The 15943-nt window shown below is 46.6% G+C and overlaps 1 long non-coding RNA gene across 1 annotated transcript; it reads left to right on the top strand.

Moving 5' to 3' along the window:
* Positions 1 to 11964: 11964 nt before the first annotated feature.
* Positions 11965 to 15153, top strand: LOC130207644 (uncharacterized). The gene is made up of 5 exons (XR_008834312.1): positions 11965 to 12102; positions 13434 to 13582; positions 14001 to 14099; positions 14795 to 14947; positions 15073 to 15153. It is a non-coding gene; the product is annotated as an uncharacterized LOC130207644 (long non-coding RNA).
* Positions 15154 to 15943: the final 790 nt, after the last annotated feature.

Genomic DNA, 15943 nt, shown 5'->3' with positions numbered 1-15943 from the left:
ATGTTGTACCCATGTTGTCCCATGTTGTCCTCATGTTGTCCCATGTTGTCCCCATGTTGTCCCATGTTGTCCCATGTTGTACCCATGTTGTCCCATGTTGTCCCATGTTGTCCTCATGTTGTACCCATGTTGTCCCCATGTTGTACCCATGTTGTACCCATGTTGTCCCCATGTTGCCCCATGTTGTCCCCATGTTGCCCCATGTTGTACCCATGTTGTCCCCATGTTGTACCCATGTTGCCCCATGTTCCCCATGTTGTCCCCATGTTGTACCCATGTTGTCCCATGTTGTCCCCATGTTGTACCCATGTTGTCCCCATGTTGTCCCATGTTGTACCCATGTTGTACCCATGTTGTCCCCATGTTGTACCCATGTTGTCCCATGTTGTACCCATGTTGTCCCCATGTTGTCCCCATGTTGTACCCATGTTGTACCCATGTTGTACCCATGTTGTCCCCATGTTGTACCCATGTTGTCCCCATGTTGTCCCCATGTTGTACCCATGTTGTACCCATGTTGTCCCCATGTTGTACCCATGTTGTACCCATGTTGTCCTCATGTTGTCCCCATGTTGTACCCATGTTGTCCCCATGTTGTCCTCATGTTGTACCCATGTTGTACCCATGTTGTCCCCATGTTGTACCCATGTTGTCCCATGTTGTACCCATGTTGTCCCCATGTTGTACCCATGTTGTCCCATGTTGTACCCATGTTGTACCCATGTTGTCCCCATGTTGTACCCATGTTGTCCTCATGTTGTACCCATGTTGTACCCATGTTGTCCCCATGTTGTACCCATGTTGTACCCATGTTGTACCCATGTTGTCCCATGTTGTACCCATGTTGTACCCATGTTGTACCCATGTTGTACCCATGTTGTACCCATGTTGTACCCATGTTGTCCCCATGTTGTACCCATGTTGTCCCATGTTGTACCCATGATGTCCCATGTTGTACCCATGTTGTACCCATGTTGTACCCATGTTGTCCCCATGTTGTACCCATGTTGTCCCCATGTTGTACCCATGTTGTACCCATGTTGTACCCATGTTGTCCCATGTTGTACCCATGTTGTACCCATGTTGTCCCCATGTTGTACCCATGTTGTCCCCATGTTGTACCCATGTTGTACCCATGTTGTCCCCATGTTGTACCCATGTTGTCCCCATGTTGTACCCATGTTGTACCCATGTTGTCCCCATGTTGTACCCATGTTGTACCCATGTTGTCCCATGTTGTACCCATGTTGTCCCATGTTGTACCCATGTTGTACCCATGTTGTACCCATGTTGTACCCATGTTGTACCCATGTTGTCCCCATGTTGTACCCATGTTGTCCCATGTTGTCCCCGTGTTGTACCCATGTTGTACCCATATTGTACCCATGTTGTACCCATGATGTCCCATGTTGTACCCATGTTGTACCCATGTTGTACCCATGTTGTCCCCATGTTGTACCCATGTTGTCCCATGTTGTCCCCATGTTGTACCCATGTTGTCCCCATGTTGTACCCATGTTGTACCCGTGTTGTACCCATGTTGTCCCCATGTTGTACCCATGTTGTACCATGGTGTCCCCATGTTGTACCCATGTTGTCCCCATGTTGTACCCATGTTGTCCCCATGTTGTACCCATGTTGTCCCCATGTTGTACCCATGTTGTACCCATGTTGTCCCCATGTTGTACCCATGTTGTACCCATGTTGTCCCCATGTTGTCCCATGTTGTACCCATGTTGTCCCATGTTGTCCCATGTTGTACCCATGTTGTCCCATGTTGTACCCATGTTGTCCCCATGTTGTCCCATGTTGCCATGTTGTACCCATGTTGTACCCATGTTGCCCATGTTGTCCCATGTTGTCCCATGTTGTACCCATGTTGTACCCATGTTGTCCCCATGTTGTACCCATGTTGCCCATGTTGTACCCATGTTGTACCCATGTTGTCCCATGTTGTACTCATGTTGTCCTCATGTTGTACCCATGTTGTCCCCATGTTGTACCCATGTTGTACCCATGTTGTCTCCATGTTGTACCCATGTTGTACCCATGTTGTCCCCATGTTGTACCCATGTTGTACCCATGTTGTCCCCATGTTGTACCCATGTTGTCCACATGTTGTACACATGATGTCCCATGTTGTCCCATGTTGTATGTTGTCCCATGTTGTACCCATGTTGTCCCATGTTGTCCATGTTGTTTACCCATGTTGTACCCATGTTGTACCCATGTTGCATTCCATGTTGTCCCATGTTGTACCCATGTTGTCCATGTTGTCCCATGTTGTACCATGTTGTCCATGTTGTACCCATGTTGTACCCATGTTGTCCATGTTGCACCCATGTTGTCCTCATGTTGTACCCATGTTGTCCCATGTTGTCCTCATGTTGTCCCCATGTTGTACCCATGTTGTCCCATGTACCCATGTTGTCATGTTGTCCCCATGTTGTTGTACCCATGTTGTCCCCATGTTGTACCCATGTTGTACCCATGTTGTCCCATGTTGTCCCCATGTTGTACCCATGTTGTACCCATGTTGTCCCCATGTTGTCCCATGTTGTACCCATGTTGTCCCCATGTTGTACCCATGTTGTACCCATGTTGTACCCATGTTGTCCCCATGTTGTCCTCATGTTGTCCCCATGTTGTACCCATGTTGTCCTCATGTTGTCCCCATGTTGTACCCATGTTGTCCCCATGTTGTCCCCATGTTGTACCCATGTTGTCCTCATGTTGTACCCATGTTGTACCCATGTTGTACCCATGTTGTCCCCATGTTGTCCCCATGTTGTCCCATGTTGTACCATGTTGTACCCATGTTGTCCTCATGTTGTACCCATGTTGTACCCATGTTGTCCCATGTTGTCCCATGTTGTACCCATGTTGTCCTCATGTTGTCCCATGTTGTACCCATGTTGTCCCCATGTTGTCCTCATGTTGTCCCATGTTGTCCCATGTTGTACCCATGTTGTTCCCATGTTGTCTTCATGTTGTCCCCATGTTGTACCCATGTTGTTCCCATGTTGTCCCCATGTAGTACCCATGTTGTCCCCATGTTGTCTTCATGTTGTCCCCATGTTGTACCCATGTTGTTCCCATGTTGTCTTCATGTTGTACCCATGTTGTACCCATGTTGTCCTCATGTTGTACCCATGTTGTACCCATGTTGTCCCCATGTTGTACCCATGTTGTACCCATGTTGTCCCCATGTTGTACCCATGTTGTACCCATGTTGTACCCATGTTGTCCCATGTTGTCCCCGTGTTGTACCCATGTTGTCCCATGTTGTACCGATGTTGTACCCATGTTGTACCGATGTTGTCCCCATGTTGTCCCCATGTTGTACCCATGTTGTACCCATGTTGTCCCCATGTTGTACCCATGTTGTACCGATGTTGTCCCCATGTTGTCCCCATGTTATACCCATGTTGTACCGATGTTGTCCTCATGTTGTACCCATGTTGTACCCATGTTGTCCCCATGTTGTACCCATGTTGTACCCATGTTGTACCCATGTTGTCCCCATGTTGTACCCATGTTGTACCGATGTTGTACCCATGTTGTACCCATGTTGTCCCCATGTTGTACCCATGTTGTACCCATGTTGTACCCATGTTGTACCCATGTTGTACCGATGTTGTACCCATGTTGTACCCTGCATTCTGGCCTGGCAAAGGTCTTTTACGAGGCATCTTTGCTACCTTAAAGAATTAAAATGTTTTTTAATAACTCTACTCTCATTTACAAAAACATGACTAATTCTATTGCACAAATGTCCTGTCTTTATGTTAAATTCTTTAAAATACATCTTACTTGTTCAAAGAGCTGTTTGGAAAAATTTTGAGAGGGTCCTTTTCCTAGGCCTGCAATTAAAAAGATAAATGCTATGTGGGCAGCCTTAACACACAATGTGTTGAGCATGCAGGATACCAAGAGGTTAACAAGGTGCTCTCCTGCTGCTTGTTATGACAGCTGAGTTTACATCACCACACAAAATCACACGCACAAACACAACGAATTATTTTAAGATTTAAAGTTTAAGAGAGTGAGAACTTAATTGAACCACATGTCATTAACAGGGCTCTTAAGTTTTGAAGACAGGCAAGAGTGACATCTATCCAGGATACTTTATTTTCATTGGTTGCTGGATTAAATCTTACCCAGATACAACAGATACGTTTTTTTCTGATTGGCTATTGTGTAGCCCCTTTCTTTTTTTGGATTGGCTGATAAGTGGCTCCTCGCAGCAGAACTCCAGGGGAGCGCTTGATTCCTCCACGGTGAGGACAGCGCGGCTCATGTTTGCGTGCTGCGGCACATTAAAACATTAAATAGCCGAGAGTTTTTTCAGCTTGAGAAATACGATGTGTAGCGGGAGTGCGTGACTTAAGACCGAAATGCGTGACTGTCCCGCTCAACGCGTGACACTTGAGAGCCCTGCATTAACACACCGTAGTCTCTGCTCGTTGTGTCTGTTTGAAAATCTTCTTCTGTTGCTGACTCCGGGACTCTTTGGGGTGAATAGGATGTCTATGCAGCGAATAGGTTTATAGATGCGCTCCTTAGCGCCATCTATCGTCGCGGAGTTTGAAAAGAAACCAACGCGCCTCGGCCCAAAATCAGAATTTCTTTTGCCGTGAGAAATTGGTTGTGTGGCGTGAGAGCGTGAAAACATGCAAAAGCGTGTGTCACATGGCGAAACCGTGAGAGTTGGTAGCTCTGATTAAAGTTACTAGTCATTAAAAGTGTGCCCGTGCTGTGTTTCACGTCACGTAACACTGCTTTACGTCTAGACTCCGGAGCTCTGCGGTCAGCGAACAGCGTTTAATGAGAGCAGCAGCGGCAAGAACTGGTGACGAACCGCGCTGCCGCCCCCGGAGTTGTACGTCGTTTGCGCGGAGGCTTTGCAAGTGAGTCTGGGAGTGCAGGGGATTTGAACCATAGCGGCGAGTGTGTGAGCGAGGCGGAGCGAGTGGGGTGTGTGTGTGTGTGCGAGCTTTTCTAGGAAGTCTGTTACCTCTGCATCAGGGATCAAGTGTTGGTACCACTTGCTCCTCGGAGGCCAGTTGGAGATCTGGTTCTGGAGCTTCTTGCTGGGACTGAAGAAGCTCTCGCTGGTCTGCCGCTCCTTTACTGGTCCTGCTGGAGTCTCTCTGTGGAGAGAGGAGGACACTTGGTTGAAGATAGATCGCTCTAGAGTTCTGGAGAGAGAGAAGAAGAGAGAAAGGTCTGTAGTCGTTGACTTCAGACGGGTTGAGGTGGTTCCCTTCAGGAGACGGTTTACTCGCCTCCTTCAGAGGGTTAGGAAACGGCCGGTTGAGAAGCAGCTGTTGATAAGATGGGTGAGAAAGGTTAGAAGGTCAGAAGCAACAGCCTGGAGAATGTGAGATGGGATGGGGTCAAGAGGTCAGGTGGTCGGGCACCGTAGGTTACTCAGGTAAGAACCTGATCAGGAGACAAGGAGCTGAAAGAGGAAAGAGAGGGGGACGAAGAAGAAGTTAATGGAAGTGTCGTGAGAAAAGATGGATTGGTGAAGGAGGAGCGATGTCGTCCATCTTGTTTGTGAAGGAGACGACAAAGTGGCTCGGCAGATGTGTGGCGAGCATCCCTTGAAGGAGGACATCTCCCTTCCCCACCCCTGCAGTGGTGATCTAGGAGGTCGTGAAAGCTGATAAAGAGTTGTTTGTGTTAGAAAGATTGAATTTTGGTTCATAGCAATGATCTTCGGCTGCAGAGATAGAGTTTTCAGTAGGCAGGAGAGGAGACGCGGACAGGCCAGCATTCGCTGCCTGCATGATTTGATTTTCGTTTACCTGCTTTGACGCTGGTGAGGTGTTCCTCTGAGCACTCGAGTCAGACGACCACCACGGGCAGCCGGAGACGCTTCAGACACCTTTATCAAACCAGGTAGAGTCCTTTGTTTGGCGGGCAACCTAGCCAAGACATGCAGCAACATAGTTCTCGACATGTTCTCAAGTGTCTCTAGTGTCCATGATTGTGGCCCGTGTCTCTTATTGTCTCTTGTTGTCTCTTCTGTCTCTTGTGTCTCTTGTCTCTTGTGTCTCTTGTGACTCTTGTTGTCTCTTGTTGTCTCTAACTGTCTCTTTTTGTCTCTTGTGTCTCTTCTTGTGACTTTTGTTGTCTCTTATGTTCTAACGTCTCTTTGTGTCTTTGTTGTCTCTAACTGGTTCTCTTGTGTCTCTGGTTGTCTCTAGTCTTTTGTCTGCAAGGATGTCTGTGGAATGGGTTCATCTTTTGGTACCATTTTTTTTTTGTCAAGGGCGGCTGGAGAGATCTCAGGCTGCTGGAGTGATCTCTGTGGTCTGGAAGGAGGAGGTGTCCTGCTGCTCCAACGGGAGCTTGTTGTTTTCCTCAGCTCCTCCTCCAACACCAGCTGGTCTTTGATCTGATGCTAGCTGGGCTGTGGAGCTCACTTTGAGGGAGTTCTTCCTCCTCCAACACCAGCTGGGATCTTTGATCTGGTGTTGGGCTGTGTGAGCTCACTTTGGAGGAGTTATTCTCCTCCTCCAACACCAGTGCTGGTCTTTGATCTGCTGGGCTGTGTGGAGCTCACTTCTTTGAGGGAGTTCTTTCTTCTCCTCCTCCAACACCCAGCTGGTCTTTGATCTGGTGTTGGGCTGTGGAGCTCACTTTGAGGAAGTTCTCTCTCCTCCAACACCAGCTGGTCTTTGATCTGGTGTTGGGCTGCGTGGAGCCTCACTTTGAGGGAGTTCTTCTCCTCCTCCAACACCAGCTGGTCTTTGATCTGCGTTGGGCTGTGTGGAGCCTACTTTTGGAGGAGTTCTTCCTTCTCCAACACCAGCTGGTCTTTGATCTGGTGTTGGGCTGTGAGCCTACTTTGGAGTGAGTTCTTCTCCTCCTCCAACACCAGCTGGTGTTTAATCTGGTGTTGGGCTGTGTGGAGCTCGCTTTGGAGGGAGTTCTCTCTCCTCCAACACCAGCTGGGCTTGATCTGGCATTGGCCGTGTGTGGGAGCTCACTTGAGGGAGTTCTTCTCCTCCAACACCAGCTGGTGTTTAATCTGTGTTGGGCTGTGTGGAGCTCCCTTTGCAGGGAAGTCTTTTCTTGAGTCACAGCCGCGACTCTCTGCTTCCACCTGCAAAGGTGATTCAGTGAGAGTTTCCAGTTTCCTCCAGCTGCCTTTGTTCCTTGAGCTGGGCTGTGTGGAGCTCCCTTTGGAGGAGTTCTTCCTCCTCCAACACCAGCTGGTGTTTAATCTGGTGTTGGGCTGTGGGGAGCCCACTTTGCAGGGAAAGTTCTTTTCTGAGTCACAGCCGCGGACTCTCTCTGCTTCCACCTGCAAAGGGATTCAGTGAGAGTTTCAGTTTCCTCCAGCTGCTCTTTGTTCTTGAGCTGGGTGTGTGGAGCTCAGTTTTGAGGAAGGTGTTCTCCTCCAACACCACTCTGGGTGTTGTCTCGGTGCCTTAAGACTGAGAGGCATCCGTTCACCGTCTCATTGAGAGAAGCAATGGTCTCCAGGTGTTCTTTGATGTTAACCTTGGCTGTGGAGATCTCTTCGAGGTGATCCTCTCATTCTCCAGGTCCTTGGTAGCATCCTGTACCTCCAAGATAAAATCAGTAGAATGCTGAGTCATTATCAGCGATGGTCCTTGCATATCTCCTGTGTTGGAGCTATTTCTTTCAGCTCTGTTTTGAGGATGGTGTTCTCCTCCAACATGTTGGCCGGTGCCTTTTGACTCACGAGGCATCCAGTCCGCTGCCGCATTGAGAGAAGCAATGGTCTCCAGCTGGTCTTGATGTTAACCTGGGCTGCAGTGGAGCTCAGTTTTGAGGAAGGTGTTCTTCTCCTCCAACACCACCTGGTGTTGCCCGGTGCCTTTAGACCGACAGGCATCCGGGTTCACTGTCCCCTTGAGAGAAGCGTTGGTCTCCAGCAGGTCCTCTGATGTTGACCTGGGCTTTGTGGAGCTCAGTTTTGAGGAAGGTGTTCTTATGCTCCAACACCACCTGGGTGTTGCCCGTGCCTTTAGACGAAGAGAAGGCACCTGGTTTACTGTCTCCTTGAGAGAAGCGCTGGTCTCCAGTGCAGGTCTTTGATGTTAACCTGGGCTGTCTGGAGCTCACCTTGAAGGAAGTTACTCTCTGCTTCCACTTCCAAAGGTCTTTCTTCAGCTTCTCTGATTTGTGCTGACAAATGTTGAGAGCCTCCTCAGTCGGTGTTCTTCAGGGCTGGTGTTCCTCTCACTTTCTCATTCTCAGCAGTTAGTCAGATGTTTTCTAACCGCTCGAGGTTCAGAATGTTATCAAACTCGATCTTGGTGTTATCCTTCCACTCGGTCAGAGCCCTGACCGAGGCCTTCGCCCGCAGCGTCTTTCGAGTAGCTCAGTTCTCCAGGCCTGGATCTTCTGAGCGTCCTCGCTGGTGGTAACCTTCAAATCATGGATTATGCAGGGGTTCTGCGCGAAAGCCTCCGGCAGCTGCATTTCTCCAATCAGGTGGTCTTCTTGATAAACCGAACCTGCCGTATTTATCAAGTTGATCCTGATGTTTTCAAACTTGTCCTTTTCCTCGATATTCAGGGTGTTATCCATCTTGATCCCGTTGTTATCCATCTCGGTCAGAGCCCTGGATCGAGGCCTTTTGCAACGCTGCAAAGGTTCTTTTTCCTGGAAGTGGCTTAGACTTCCAATCCCGGAGCGCTTGTATCTCTCTTTTGCTACCTACCATCCCGTTGTTTCCTACCCTTTCCTCCTGCTCGATCCTCTTCAACGTGGTCTTGTTCTTATCCATCAACCTCGTCAGATCCCTGACCAGAGGCCTTTGCCCTGCATAAAGGTCTTTCCGAGTGGCTCAGTTCTCCAGGCCTGGATGTTCTGAGCGTACTCGCTGATGTTAACCTTCTTATCACGGATTATGCGGTTCTGCTGGCCCAGCCTCTGGCAGCTGCATTTCTCTCAGTGATCGTTGTTACTGTTGATGCACGTCCTCCGTAGCTATCAATATACGATCTTACTGTGTGCGGTTTGCTTCTCTCTTTGTGATTTGCTTCTCTCTGTGTGCGGCTTACTTCTCTCTGGGTGCGCTGTGCTGAAACTCTCCTCTAACTCTCTCAAAGAAACTGAAACGGTTCTCTCCTACTTATATACTTCAGTGATGTCACAGATCAAAGCCACAAAGGCATCATAGGCAGAATGATGATGTCACTATATTATGTTGGGGGCGGGGCTAGTGAGAGTGTGCTCTCTGCCGCGCTCAGAAGAGTTGTTGAAGTGATTTGCAATTAAACTGTTTCCGTGATGAACAATTATAATATATATATATTATTTTGTATTATTATTTAAATTTTTTTTATTTTATTCCAGGCTCATGAGTCCATAAATCAACAAATACAACAACAATATATACAATTCAATCCAATACGGGGACAATCACTGCAGTTAAAAAGTCACAACATACATACACCTTCCCAGAGCCCCTACGTCCGTGTGCGCTCACCAAGAGCACTATTTATGCGTAGGTAAAGTATGTCTCTCTACGTAAAAAGATTTCTTACGTACCCGACGTTCGTGCATCGCACAGTTACGGAAACAACCCCAGCCAACGTGGGCTGTGGATGTGGCAGCGAGGCAGCACCGGACCCGCCGACTACGCGTCTCCCGCAGGTCGCTAACGAGAGTCGGTCGGTGTTGAAGGTTCCCTGCGAGGTAAGGAGTCCTTGTTGTGTTACATTTAATGCGGTCCGCCGGGTCAACAGCCGGTCTGCCCACGAAGTGTCCACAACAGCTAATGCTAGCTAACGTCAGAGCAGCGGGTCCTTTGACAGCTGCAGCTTGTTAGCTTTAAAACGAGCTGTTCGAGCTCTTTCACCCGAGCAGCACCGAGCTCCGGGCTGAGCTGTAACGCGTCTTTGAGCCACGAGAAGGTCCGAGTCGCCTGGAAACACAATGCTGATAAGAACACCATGGCCCATGATGCAACGCTGCGAGATGAAATCATGTGTTGCATGTGCTCCTCTTTACAGTACGGTGTAGATCACGGTCCACAACCCCCGGGCCGGTACCGGTCCGCGGCTCGGTTGGCACAGAAAAAGTGAAGAGAAAAAAATGTTCTTGCCATCAAAGTCGGAAAAATGTTACAACGGTGTGAGCGGCCAGGTCGTTCACGGTGCCGCCGTGTGGCCGTGAAGCGGATACCTCAGGGTTTCAGTGGCTCTCAAACCGTAGCCCTTCAAAACAAGAGCTCAACATGGAGCTTTATTGAGAGAGGCCGTATGCAACCCCGTTTTAAAAAGTTGTGTCATGAAAAGCTCATTGCAGCGTATAATAATGATAGCACGTGACGCCTCACACATGTCTGCACTCGTTTTGTTTTGCAAAGGTTGCACGTTATTGTTGTTTAAAAAAAAGATATGCTTTGTAAAACTCAGTAAAACTCTTTATAGCCTAATATTTGAATTTGTTTTGTCTTAGTTTTTCACACGTTGCAACTTTATTGTTATTATCTTTAAAAGATATTCAGGTTAATTGCAGCCAATTTGCCAAATGTTATTATTTGTTTGCACTGATTGTATTCTAAGTGATTGAAAACATATACATTTTGTATCTGGTTTTCTTGAAAGTGATTGCAAAGTGGTTATAATATTTTAAAAAGCACAGATGGAGGAGTCACAAAACGTTATTTCGATAAAGATTCAGCGTTGACTATTTTGTTACAACTTTGTTGGGGCACGAACGTCTTTCTTCCTCCAAGTGGAGCGTGACAGAACAAGTTAGAGAACCTTTTGGACTCGGCACCGACATCTGATCCAGACAGAAGCCGAGCAACAGCTGTTTGATAGTTGCATCATCTATGTGTCTGTGGCCTCGTTTCTGATTGGGTAAACATTGAGCCAGGCAAATATTGTTCAGAGCAAAAGGTCCAGACGAAGAAAAAGATTTCTCAACATCCCCTGTGGGTACCCGCTGAGAGTAGCAGCAACTTTGAGAAGTCCTTTGAGTTCTGATATGAACTAGTATGTCTCTATTCCCCCAAGAGGCCAAGCGCACAGCCAAATAATAGGAAAGTGGAGGCGTATGCACCTGTGTACCTTTGGCTTTATGTGTGATTCTCGTCGTAATGACGCCGCTTGATGTGACACCGACAGAGGATTCGTGTTTCTGCTCAACTCGTTGTCACAGTGGATCTTTTCATGTTTGTTCTCTAGAGGTCACGTCTCCAAAAAGGTCTCTGAGCTCAGAGTCCCCGGTGGGAACGCCTCCTGGACGGAGAGTCTGTCGAGTCTGTCGGTCTGAAGGAGGTGCGGCGTCTGGACGGCAGGTGCGAGCACACACTCTGCTCGCCGTCATGGCCGACAGGACTTCACCAGCGCCGGCTCAACCTGCTCAGGGCCTCCGTCTTCGTGCTGCGCATATGGTACTGACCACGTGGGCCACCCACTTGGCTGCTATTCAAGCGCCTCACCTAATGTCGAATGCTCATTGTTTGCCCCCCTGGCTGTCGCTCCAGGTGTCCATGGCTGTAGGTTGGGAGATATCCAACGAGATGGCCAAGAACCAGCCGGCCCCGCCCCCGACCTCCGCTGGATCCAAAAAAGGCAAAGACAGGGCAAAGGCAAAAAAGGGATAGATGTAAGTGAAATGTTGGTGATGAACACGGCGTCAGTGTAAAGCCCGAGGTATTTACTCTGGAGCGATGAAACGGTTACTTCACTTGTTTGTCAGCTGTTGTTTACACTCTCAGTCCGTCTGATGGAAAGGAAACAAAGCTTTGAAATGTTCATTATGAGTTCAAACTTCTTCCTTTTCATTGCCTGAGGCGACGTGACACAAGTCTGACAATGTGCCCTTTATCTACATTCACTATTAGTGTCGGTCAAAATGTTCTCGAGAGGTATTTACTTAATATCAGAGTGAACAATAACAACAACATGTACATGATGTGTCTGATCTGTTCTGTTGCACCAGCCGACGTAGAGGAGGCCTAAACCCGTGGTCCTGGACCAGGAGCTCCCCTCCAGCCCACAGGACTGGGCTCGCTACGCCTGTCCTCAGCAGGCCCGGCTCATCTTCAGAACCAACAGCAACCCCCACTGTGTCAACACACTCAGCATCACCAAGCAGGTCTCTGGGCGTCAGGAGCCGTGTGGGCTGTGGCCCCGAGTTCCTTCTTTGTTTTCAGCTGCTGGTTGTATATCGAATGAACGGCTCCGCTACGGGGTCGGATCAGAACCTTTAGAATGTTATTTTGCATTATGCTGGTGGAAGAGGTTTGAATCAAACACAATGCCACACACATCATCTCAATAAGGAAATCATCCATAAGTTATCCACTCGTCTTTAATCGTGCACTCTACAACCACTCTGATGGGTTTGTTTTTGTTACACAGGAGACTAAATCATTTGGAAACCAACCGTGCCATTTATGTTCTCACATACAAGGAATGTGTCACGGTGGGTGGTGCGACAAGAGACAATAACATTGACAACAATCAACGACAATCAACACAGTAAGAGAATTAAGAATATATATAGATATATAATAAGAATATTAGATAAAGTACACAGACGGGCAGGTTTCAGAGCTTTTACCAGTGAAGGTCAGTTTAAAGTGACACGTGTATTTAAAGTGAAGAGTTACGTATATTTAAGTGTATGAAAGTGAAGAATTAAGTTGCATGCAGGGGAGTGACCGGAAGGAAATTGGGGTCAGATCAGTCTCAATAATTAGAAATGCTCACAGAGACTCACAAATGCAAACACAAAGATTGTTGTTGTTGTGTATTTTATTCAGTCAATCATTGCAATACAAGACAATAATTTTTTATATAATATACAAAACAGAAAGACTGAACAAGTATAGGTAGAAGCAAAACAAGCTTATATATTCCTATCCTAAATTATTATAATCAAATAAATCAGATTCACAAATGCACACAGAACAATTAACAAATATACTCAATTTAAAAATACATTCCAATGGACACGTGAATAAATTACTATTTGTTTGTTTGTTGATCGCACTGCATTGGTTTGTGGGTTTTTGAGACTCCCCTGCCGTGGCTCGATTCGCAAATGCTTTTTTTTTTTACATAGACCTCTCAGCAGCCAATCAGAAGGCGGCCGGGAAGGCTCAAAAACACACAAACACATGTGCAGCGATTCACAAACAAATGCAGTGCAATCCACAAACAAATAGTAAAATCTATATTGAAATGCAGAAATATTTATATAAATCGTAATTTATTGATGTGTGCATTGGAATATATCTGTGAATCCTTGTGTTTGCATTTGCAATGACTGAAATCAGTGCGTGTTGTATTTTGTATTTCTGTTGTTGTGATGCAGCTCGGCGCCGCGGGCCTCTTCCTCTTCTGATGAAGCTCTGGAGAGAATTCAACATGTGAGAATGTGATTTCCTCTTCTTGATTTCCTTTTCTTTTGTTCGGCTGCAGACTCAAAGCCTGTTTTATCTCGACCTTCTGGAGAGATAGTTGTGCTCACTCTCACTCGACCACCTGACCTTACCCATCATGCATCTTGCCGAGACCATTGCCCACGACCTGTTGGATAGGAGCGGCCTCTCCGACCTCTACCGACTTCGGTAAGAACACCGATGAGAGAAACACACACCCCATCTGTCCGCAGTCCAGTTGCATTGTGGGTAATCTAGACCCCAGGTTTTGGAAGGGGTTAAAAACATGATACTTCTGGTTATGCTGCATTCATTTGGATCCTGTTGTCATGGGAGTGCAACGCTAGATCCGACACTTTAAAAAATATTTCAGGCCATTTCCAACACTCCAATTTATTTTATTTGAATAGTGTGCCGCTGCAAGTTGAAGATGCAAACCGTGTAATGGTGTGTGTATGAATGTGTGTATGAGTATGTGTGTGGCGTTACTCCTGATGTGCAGGGGCACCTTAGCCCCCCACGGTGTATAAATGCATGTGAATGGATGAATGATGTCATTTCACAGGTTCATCTACCATTTACTTTGTGTTGCCCCCCCCCCCGCCAGAATTGTGAGGCGCTGCAGTCAGCTGGGTCTGGAGACCCATTCCCCGTACCAGGAGAAGCTCCTGAGTCTAAGTCGAATCCAAGAACAAGAACAGATGAGGTATGCGGGCGGCCGCACATATTCATTGGTGTGCGTTGAGCTTTAACGACCTGTGATATTATATTCATGGTTCAGGTGCCACAGGATTGCTGTTTCACACGAGGGAAGAGGCCTTCACCAAGGGGCCAATCAGGTCAGCCTGCTCCTCACAACAGAGATATATCTGTTATTAACTTGTATACCCGTGTGTCTTAAATCTATCACAAGTTGGCAGTTCAAACATTATTGTCAGGGTTCGTACGTCATGGAAAACCTGGAAAAATCCTGGACATGTGTTGTATTCATATGTGCATTTACGCTGAGTTTTAAACAATTAATATGCTTTTAAAAGAATGACGCTCTAAATATAAGCCGGCAAACGCTCTGATACTTTTCTGCGCTGCAAGTGAACGCACCTTAACTGAAAAAACATAAATGTTTATTCTTTTAATCAAACTATTGTCTCATTCATTTGTGTCATTTAGGGTTATATACTGTATGCTTTGGAATTCTCATAGTTCGTTTAAATAATAAATCGTATCACTTTTTTATGTATACACCGAGGTTCACAAAATGTTTGGTCATGGAAATTTGGTTTAAAGTCGTGGAAAAGTCCTGGACACCCATTGGTCGACATGTGTATGACCCCTGTATTATATCTGTTTACCATTTAATGTATATAAAAAAGCTAATTGTCCATTTTGGTGATCTTTCAGAGGGTGGAGGGGGATGGAGTGGTTGGCTTTGGGCAGCAGAAGAGGGAAGTGAGTGCTCAGCACATCTGGCTGGACAAAGCTGATGTTTGCCTCGGTCTCGGACTCCATCAGGCAGCCAGGCAGCTGCTGGCAGAGGCCCACTGTGTGGCTGAGGTGAGCTCCTGCTCTCAGGGAATTGTGTTTTTCTCTCACTCCAAGGGGATCAGAAATCTATTGACAAAGTACATATTTACTAAATCAGGAGTTTAGTTATCTTGTAACTAAATTCCTGTTTCCAGGATCACTGACTGCTTCCCTTGCAGCCTGTAAACCTTTTCTCTACCTTCAGCTCTAGACTCTCATCATGAGCTGAGAAGGAAGCGAGTTGGATTGCTCCGTAAGGTGCGTTTTACTCGCTACTATTTATTATATATATATATATATATAATAAATAGTAGTGAGTAAAACGCACCTTTACTGAAAAGTTTGGTTGCCATAGCAACAGTAGCTCAGGGACAGCTAGAAGCTACATAGCTAGAAGCTTGACAGCTAGAAGCTACAGAGCTAGAAGCTAGACAGCTTCTAGCTGTCTAGCTTCTAGCTCTGTTGCTTGTAGCTCTGTAGCTTCTAGCTGTGGCTGTAGCCTGTAGCTTCTAGCTCTGTGGCTTCTGGCTGTCCTGGCTATGGCAACCAAACTTTTCAGTTAAGGTGCGTTTTACACGCTACTATTTATTATATATATATATAATAAATATATATATAATAATATATATAATAATTATATATATATATAATAAATAGTAGCGAGTAAAACGCACCTTTACTGAAAAGTTTGGTTGCCATAGCAACAGTAGCTCAGGGACAGCTAGAAGCTACAGAGCTAGAAGCTAGACAGCTAGAAGCTACAGAGCTAGAAGGTAGACAGCTTCTAGCTGTCCCTGAGCTACTGTTGCTATGGCAACCAAACTGTTCAGTAAAGGTGCGTTTTACTCGCTACTATTTATTATATATATATATAATTATTTACTATTTATTATATATATATATAATAAATAGTAAAACGCACCTTAACTGCTGAACTGAAAAGTTTGGTTGCCATAGCAACAGTAGCTCAGGGACAGCTAGAAGCTACATAGATAGAAGCTTGACAGCTAGAAGCTACAGAGCTAG

This window comes from Pseudoliparis swirei, chromosome 17 (genome assembly GCF_029220125.1).
Source record: "Pseudoliparis swirei isolate HS2019 ecotype Mariana Trench chromosome 17, NWPU_hadal_v1, whole genome shotgun sequence".
NCBI classification, from domain to species: Eukaryota; Metazoa; Chordata; class Actinopteri; order Perciformes; family Liparidae; genus Pseudoliparis; species Pseudoliparis swirei.
The sequence above is the reverse complement of the archived record's forward strand: the minus strand, read 5'-3'. Positions and strand labels throughout refer to the sequence as shown.